Source organism: Poromitra crassiceps (assembly GCF_964638095.1).
Source record: "Poromitra crassiceps genome assembly, chromosome: 18".
NCBI classification, from domain to species: domain Eukaryota; kingdom Metazoa; phylum Chordata; class Actinopteri; order Beryciformes; family Melamphaidae; genus Poromitra; species Poromitra crassiceps.
The window spans coordinates 4640103-4647602 of NC_139636.1; the positions used below are offsets into that span (position 1 = coordinate 4640103).

Here is a 7500-nt window from a genome sequence, read left to right on the forward strand (position 1 = left end):
AAAGTAACACAGGTGCAAGTAAAAAATTTTACGAGGGTATCCAACTTGCAATCCAGTGCCAGGGCCCTCGTTAATGTTTTGGTTGCACCTGTGTTACTTCCTGCCTTTGAGACACATAATGGCTGGTGTTTAAAATGCGAATAGGAACTGAGGCTGCAGCTACATCTGATGGGTTCCCAAATGTACAATATTTTACCAGACATGGATCAAATAGTATTTGAAAATCAGGTTTAGTATTGATAGTATTCTGTTACATCACCACACGGCCATCTTGTTAGGAAAATAACAGGTGATTGTAATCAATTAACAGGTGATTACAATCAAGTGACACAAACAGCCAATGAGCTGTGTGTATTCTAGCACCATATTGGTAGGAAAATGCTTGTGACATCATGGGAATACTATGAATTGGTTTAGAGAACAAAGACGGGTGGGGTTAGACAAATACAGTTTTTGAAAGTCCGTTTTAAAGTACACCCATCTGCTCCAGCTCCGCCATGGTGTTATAACAAACAACGGTTTTTGCAAATGCTATTTTACCTGGTTCTGTTTACACTGGTGTCCATTGTAGCAGTCGCTCTACCCTGCATCTGTCCTGCATAGAACTGCTTGTGTTTCTAATCAGCTCTTTTCAGGAGTGGAGCAACAGTGCTGCAGAAGTTGAATAAAAGATGTAAAAACTATGTCTATATTTGCCATATTTCCTGTGAACTCTGAATAACCTGGAGGGCCAAGAGCAGAGAAGAAGGAGGAAGGGAAAAGGTGATACATGACTTCTGGCCTTTGATAGTTATCAGGCTACACAGGTGGTTGTGTAGCCTAGGCCCTATAGGGCTGCAACAACTCATCGATAAAATCGAAAAAAATCAGTGATAGAATTCGTTGGCAAAAATGTCCATATCGATTCGTTGGGTCGTGAGTAGTTGGGCCGCAGAGCCGTCTGTTTTGTTTGCAAAACAGCTGACCAGAGTCGCTCATGTTCAGTAAGTGTAACTCAGACTTGGACTCAGGTAATGGGGACTCGACTGTTGTGTGTGTGACTGTGTGTGTGTGTGTGTGTGTGTGTGTGTGTGTGTGTGTGTGTGTGTGTGACTGTGTGCATACATGGTGTGTGTGTGTGTGTGTGTGTGTGTGTGTGTGTGTGTGTGTGTGTGTGTGTGTGTGTATGTGTGTGCGTGTGCGTGCATACATCATGTGTGTGTGTGTGTGTGTGTGTGTGTGTGTGTGTGTGTGTGTGCCTACATGTTGTGTGTGAGCCCGTTCCTGCAGCCCATCCTCCTCCATCATCTAGTTGACACTGACTCATCTGCTTCTCATTGACTTTCCCTCTAACTACTAAGGGACTGTTGGTTATTTAGGAGGGGGGGGGGGGGGTCACTGGAGGGATTTAGAGCCCTCTGAAATAAAAAGCTGTGACCCTTCTCTGACCAAAATATATTTTTCTTGACCCTCCACCAGTGATTGGAAAAATATGATTGACCCTCCTCGATTAATGTTCTACTATTTCCGCTTGTGAAACAATGTTCAGTGTTAATAAAATCATAGGCAGCGCTGATGGGACAAAATGAGGCAAAGCTCATCAACAGTTTGACTTGAGATAAGAAAGACCACATCTGGCCATGAAAGACATTAGGATGCATATTAACTCATTGAGTGCCACGGACGAGTAAAGTCGTCAATTGCTTTAGTAACGTTGAGTGCCAATGACGACTAAAGTCGTCAATTGCGTTTTTTGACGGTGGGACGTGCATCAAAGCCAGATCCATCTCCTGTGAAAGTATGGTGGCTGTTGAATGTGTAAAACCTATTTTAGGGACCCATTAGGTGGCGACAGTGCTCTCCAGATTAGAGAAAGGCGAGGAAAAAAGAGAGAAGAAGTCATGGGGAAACGGAAATCGCATCGATATGCATGAAGCGTAACCTTAGCTGTGCCTGTGAACAGCAGTCATCTGCTGCCACAATTGAGCCCCATCCGTGTCCGCTGCGATAGCCCCTCCATATGATTTAGTTGCCGACACCAGCGTCTTTCTGAAAAGTTACATTATTCTCAGCTGGGAGCCGGCGACACGCTGTAAAAAAGCGGGGGGATGCAGCGCACTTTTCAGTGCAGAGCAAACTCAGAGCAAACCGCAGCAGAGCCCCAGAGACACTCCTCCCACCACGGAGGAGGAGGAGGAGGGGGGTGGGGCACGCAGGGCACTACAGCATACAACCATTGACAGTACACACAGACCCAGGCAGCAGCAGGCTCGATGCACAGAGAGCAAACAAGCTAGAATAGGCTATCTGATGCCCACCAGCAGTAAATCAAGACCAGCAAGAAGGTGTAGGGTCTGCGCACGCAGGGGCCAGCGCTGCTGGTTGCAGCTAAAAAATATTATTTGGCCAAACAAAATTCCTTTGTTTTCACTCTTTTATTGAAGGAAATTATTTTTGAGGTGTCATTACATCAGAAAATATTAGCTTCAGAGTCAATGATGTGCTTGAAATGCTTCCTTTCACAAAAGGCTGAATATCTCAGATTCTAAATTGAAACGTGTCTTTTTGCTCAAAACAACCTATCTTCTCCGGCTCATAACTAAAGAACGGAAAACTTTTTTTTGCAGATGATAGAAGAGAGTCTCATCGTTCTTTGTGCGTGTTCGGTGTTTACATAGTAATATCACACAATATTCTGTGGGCCTCGAGAAATCACTGAAAACGCTCTGAAACTCTGGCACTGGGAGCGTCCGTTCTCCAAAAGTGGCTGGCACTCAATGAGTTAAGCACAAAATAATCACATGTATTGCCAGAATGGGCAAGGTGAGATGGTGCAGTAGAATAAAAATGATCCATTCCTTCCTTCCTTCTTTCCTTCCAGAATTAAGATAGGGTTGATGCTCGCTAACACTCAAATTAACCTAGCCCACAGCTGGCTCCCATTAGGCTGCAACGACACTGACAGCCTGCCCTGTACTTCAGCTTTCTTATACATACACACACTCTCTCTCTCTCTCTCTCTCTCTCTCTCTCTCTCTCTCTCTCTCTCTCTCTCTCTCTCTCTCTCTCTCTCTCTCTCTCTCTCTCTCTCTCTCTCTCTCTCTCTCTCTCTCTCTCTCACACACACACACACACACACACACACACACACACACAGTCGCCAAGTTTAACCTGGCTGTGCTACCCTTCTGGTTTGGCACACTGTGTTTGGAAATGGAGGCGGGAGAGAGGGAGGTATGGAGGGAGAGAGGGAGGTATGGAGGGAGAGAGGGAGGTATGGAGTAGGGGTGTCAAAAATAATCGATTATAAGATGCATCGCGATGCGGACCTGCACGATTCTGCATCGATTCACAAATGTCAAAAATCGATTATTAAAAAAATATATATATAAAAATATAATGGAAGTACATGCAGTTGTTTATTTTAATTATGGATCATAATACAATGCAATTCTAATGCACTTTTATTTTAAAAGTAGCCACACAGTGAGAAAAAAGAAAGTGAGAAAAGAAATCATGTATTCGGGAAAAAAAGTGATGCATCGATTTAAGATGCATCGAGATGCATCGAGATGCATCGATAATCGTAATCGAATCGAATCGTGAGGCCAGTGAAGATTCACAGCCCTAGTATGGAGGGAGAGAGGGAGGCATGGAGGGAGAGAGGGAGGTATGGAGGGAGAGAGGGAGTTATGGAGGGAGAGAGGGAGGTATGGAGGGAGAGAGGGAGGTATGGAGAGAGATAGAATAGAATAGATGGAGAGAGAGAATGTAGTGAGTGAAGGAGGGAGAGAGGGAGGTATGGAGGGGAGAGAATGGATGGAGAGAGAGAATGTAGTGAGTGAAGGAAGGAGGGAGAGAGGATGGGAGTGAAAAAAGAGGGAATGTAAAGAGGGAAGGAAGGAGGCAGCCAATAGGAGAGAAAGACGGTGCAGTGTAGTATGGATGTTCATATAGAAATAGATGGTGCAGTGTAGTATAGAGACACTGCATGAAATAGGCCATGCCCATCACGGGGGAAAACGCTTCGTTCACTCCCATAGACCAGCGTCATTTTCCTTGAATTAAACATAGCTAAAAGCTGTTGTGTGGTGGGCTGCGCACACAACAAATGTAAAAAATTGCCAATTAAAGTTTTTTTGTACTCCCGAGCAAAACAAGGAAGCCATTGAGAATTGACGAGAAGAAAAATGTGGATCTAGCTGTCAAGGAAGTAAGTTGGAGTGTTCATCTTCTGTATATATGATCTTTGTGTGCAACACGCAACCATGCACGTGACATAGGAGAACGCCAGGATTGGAGGGGGGGTTTCTGTTTCCCCCCGTTTTGGGCGTGTCTTCTGAATGATGACGCATTCTGCAGTGTCTCTATGGAGGATCATTACATAGGATACAGATGGCATTTTAGTGGCAGGTGTAAATGGGGTGTAAGAAGAAGTCTAGAGGAGAGATGTTTCTCATTTCTCTACTCAGGGATGCCATCGGGACAAGACGGCAGACAAGCAGGAAACTGGCCCTGCAGGAACATTTTGGAAGCGCATGAAACGCTCTGTCTCCCGATCTTCAGAGATCTGTGTGTGTGTGTGTGTGCGTGTGTTTGTGCGTGTGCGTGGCGTGTGTGTGTGTGTGTGTGTGTGTGTGTGTGTCTAAGTGTGTTTGATGTGTTTGGAGTTAGCTGTGACAGTAATTAAGAGAAGAAGTTGCAACGTACACAAGATCTCTGGCACCACCTGACAAGTCTATTCTACAGGGAGGTGGGGGCGGGTGGTGGGGGGTGGGCGAGGTGGGCGGGTGGTGGAGGAGATGAAATGTGATCCTGCTAGATCAACACTGCAGAAAATACACATTCAACACACAATCAAAGACCTGCACTGGCTTCTTGGTGAAGTGGAATTTGCGCATGTGTCTTTTTGTTATACAACTGGGATATGAATGAATATTACATAGGAGCAAAGATGGTAGCTTAACACTTTGGAGCAGGAGCAGCCTTGAACGTCACACTTCACTAAGGTACACAGAGTGTGAATGGGAGGATGGAGGCATGGCTTCTGTGGATGAGAAGAACAGGCTGTCTGTCTGTCTGTCTGTCTCTCTGTCTGTCTGTCTGTCTGTCTGTCTGTCTGTCTGTCTGTCTGTCTGTCTGTCTGTCTGTCAGCATGTTTGTCTCTTTAGCTTCATGGCTGCTGTGGAACTGCTGCAAAAACCACTTCTTCTGCCATGATTAAAACTTCATAGATCTGGCAGCACCGTCGAGGTGACAGGAGCGGGTATCCTCTTACACACACACACACACACACACACACACACACACACACACACACACACACACACACACACACACACACACATCAAGGCATTTTAAATAATTAAGAGTGTGAGATTAGTCCGTCAGCCTTGGGCCACGAAGGTCCATCGATTTCCCAGGATGCATTTTTAATGAGCCGCCAGCCGGCGTTCATTTCAGCTGGCCAGTGTCCGTGGACAGGCCTTCTGCCACACACACACACACACACACACACACACACACACACACACACACACACACACACACACACACACACACACACACACACACACACACACACACACACACGCACACACACACACACACACACACACACACACACACACACACACACACACAGGGTCCAGGCTTAGCGCCAAGGGAGACAATTAACATACACACACCAGCAGCAGCAGTGTACAGTAGGCTACAGTGGACATTACCTTGACAACAGCAGCAAACAAACGTCTTGTGGGCTCAAATCATCTTTAACCCATTGATACCTGATGCAGCATTTGTGTGTGTATCCCTTTAAGACCGCAAACCGCGTGACGCGGTCTTAAAGGGATACACACACAAATGCTGCATCAGGTATCAATGGGTGAAAGGAGCACCAGCAGCACTTTTGGGGCAAACGCCGTTTCTTCGACAATCAACTCTGCACTGATTTCACTAAGCTGACGCTGCCAGATGCTTTGTTAAAACATGACCATTTGGGAACAAGTCACTCGGCAAACCGTTTCAAAGGGCGGGCACTTTCAAAAAAATACCTGGCAGGTGATTGGATGAATCATCTGTCTATCACGTCTGTCACTCACAGCCATCGGGAGAAATTTGGGGTTCAGTATCTTGCCCAAGGACACATCGACATGAAGGCTGGAGGAGGCGGCGATCGAACCAGCGACCTCTTTTACCCAAAGCGATTCATGGACGACCCACTCTACCTCCCGAGCCACAGCCGCCCCCTGTAACCTATCCAGTTTCTTCCATGGTTTGCACCGTGACATGCTTCCAATCATCTCAACGCAGGACAGGTCCAGAGGGACATCAGGTTCAGAGGGACATCAGGTCCAGAGGGACATCCCAGATGCACACAGGTCCAGAGGGACATCACAGATGCAGCACAGGTCCAGAGGGACATCAGGTCCAGAGGGACATCCCAGATGCACACAGGTCCAGAGGGACATCACAGATGCAGCACAGGTCCAGAGGGACATCAGGTCCAGAGGGACATCACAGATGCAGCACAGGTCCAGAGGGACATCACAGATGCAACACAGGTCCAGAGGGACATCAGGTCCAGAGGGACATCACAGATGCAGCACAGGTCCAGAGTGACATCACAGATGCAACACAGGTCCAGAGGGACATCAGGTCCAGAGGGACATCAGGTCCAGAGGGACATCACAGATGCAGCACAGGTCCAGAGGGACATCACAGATGCAACACAGGTCCAGAGGGACATCAGGTCCAGAGGGACATCACAGATGCAGCACAGGTCCAGAGGGACATCAGGTCCAGAGGGACATCACAGATGCAGCACAGGTCCAGAGGGACATCAGGTCCAGAGGGACATCACAGATGCAACACAGGTCCAGAGGGACATCAGGTCCAGAGGGACATCACAGATGCAACACAGGTCCAGAGGGACATCAGGTCCAGAGGGACATCAGGTCCAGAGGGACATCACAGATGTAACACAGGTCCAGAGGGACATCAGGTCCAGAGGGACATCAGGTCCAGAGAGCATCAGGTCCAGAGGGACATCACAGATGTAACGCAGGTCCAGAGGGACATCAGGTCCAGAGGGACATCAGGTCCAGAGGGACATCACAGATGTAACACAGGTCCAGAGGGACATCAGGTCCAGAGGGACATCAGGTCCAGAGGGACATCACAGATGCAGCACAGGTCCAGAGGGACATCAGGTCCAGAGGGACATCAGGTCCAGAGGGACATCACAGATGTAACACAGGTCCAGAGGGACATCAGGTCCAGAGGGACATCACAGATGCTTCATGAACGTATCTTTGCGTGGGTTTACGGCACCAACTGTCATTTTCATTTCATGAAATAAAACTCTCTCTCGTAACGGACAAGCCCGTCTTTTATTGTCACACGAACACCACAACACATGCATGCGGCCACAACACACTCATGCTGACGGTGGCCGGTGAAAAGTGTCCTCTGCATTTAACCCATCCAGGCATGTCCTTTCCTCCGGGGGGCAGGCCAGGA

The 7500-nt window shown here is 47.5% G+C and overlaps 1 protein-coding gene across 4 annotated transcripts in view; it reads right to left on the reverse strand.

The window, feature by feature from the left end:
• Positions 1-7500, reverse strand: part of cbfb (core-binding factor subunit beta) — a 54438-nt gene that overhangs the window by 32427 nt on the left and 14511 nt on the right. The gene's annotated exons all lie outside the window — the stretch shown is intronic.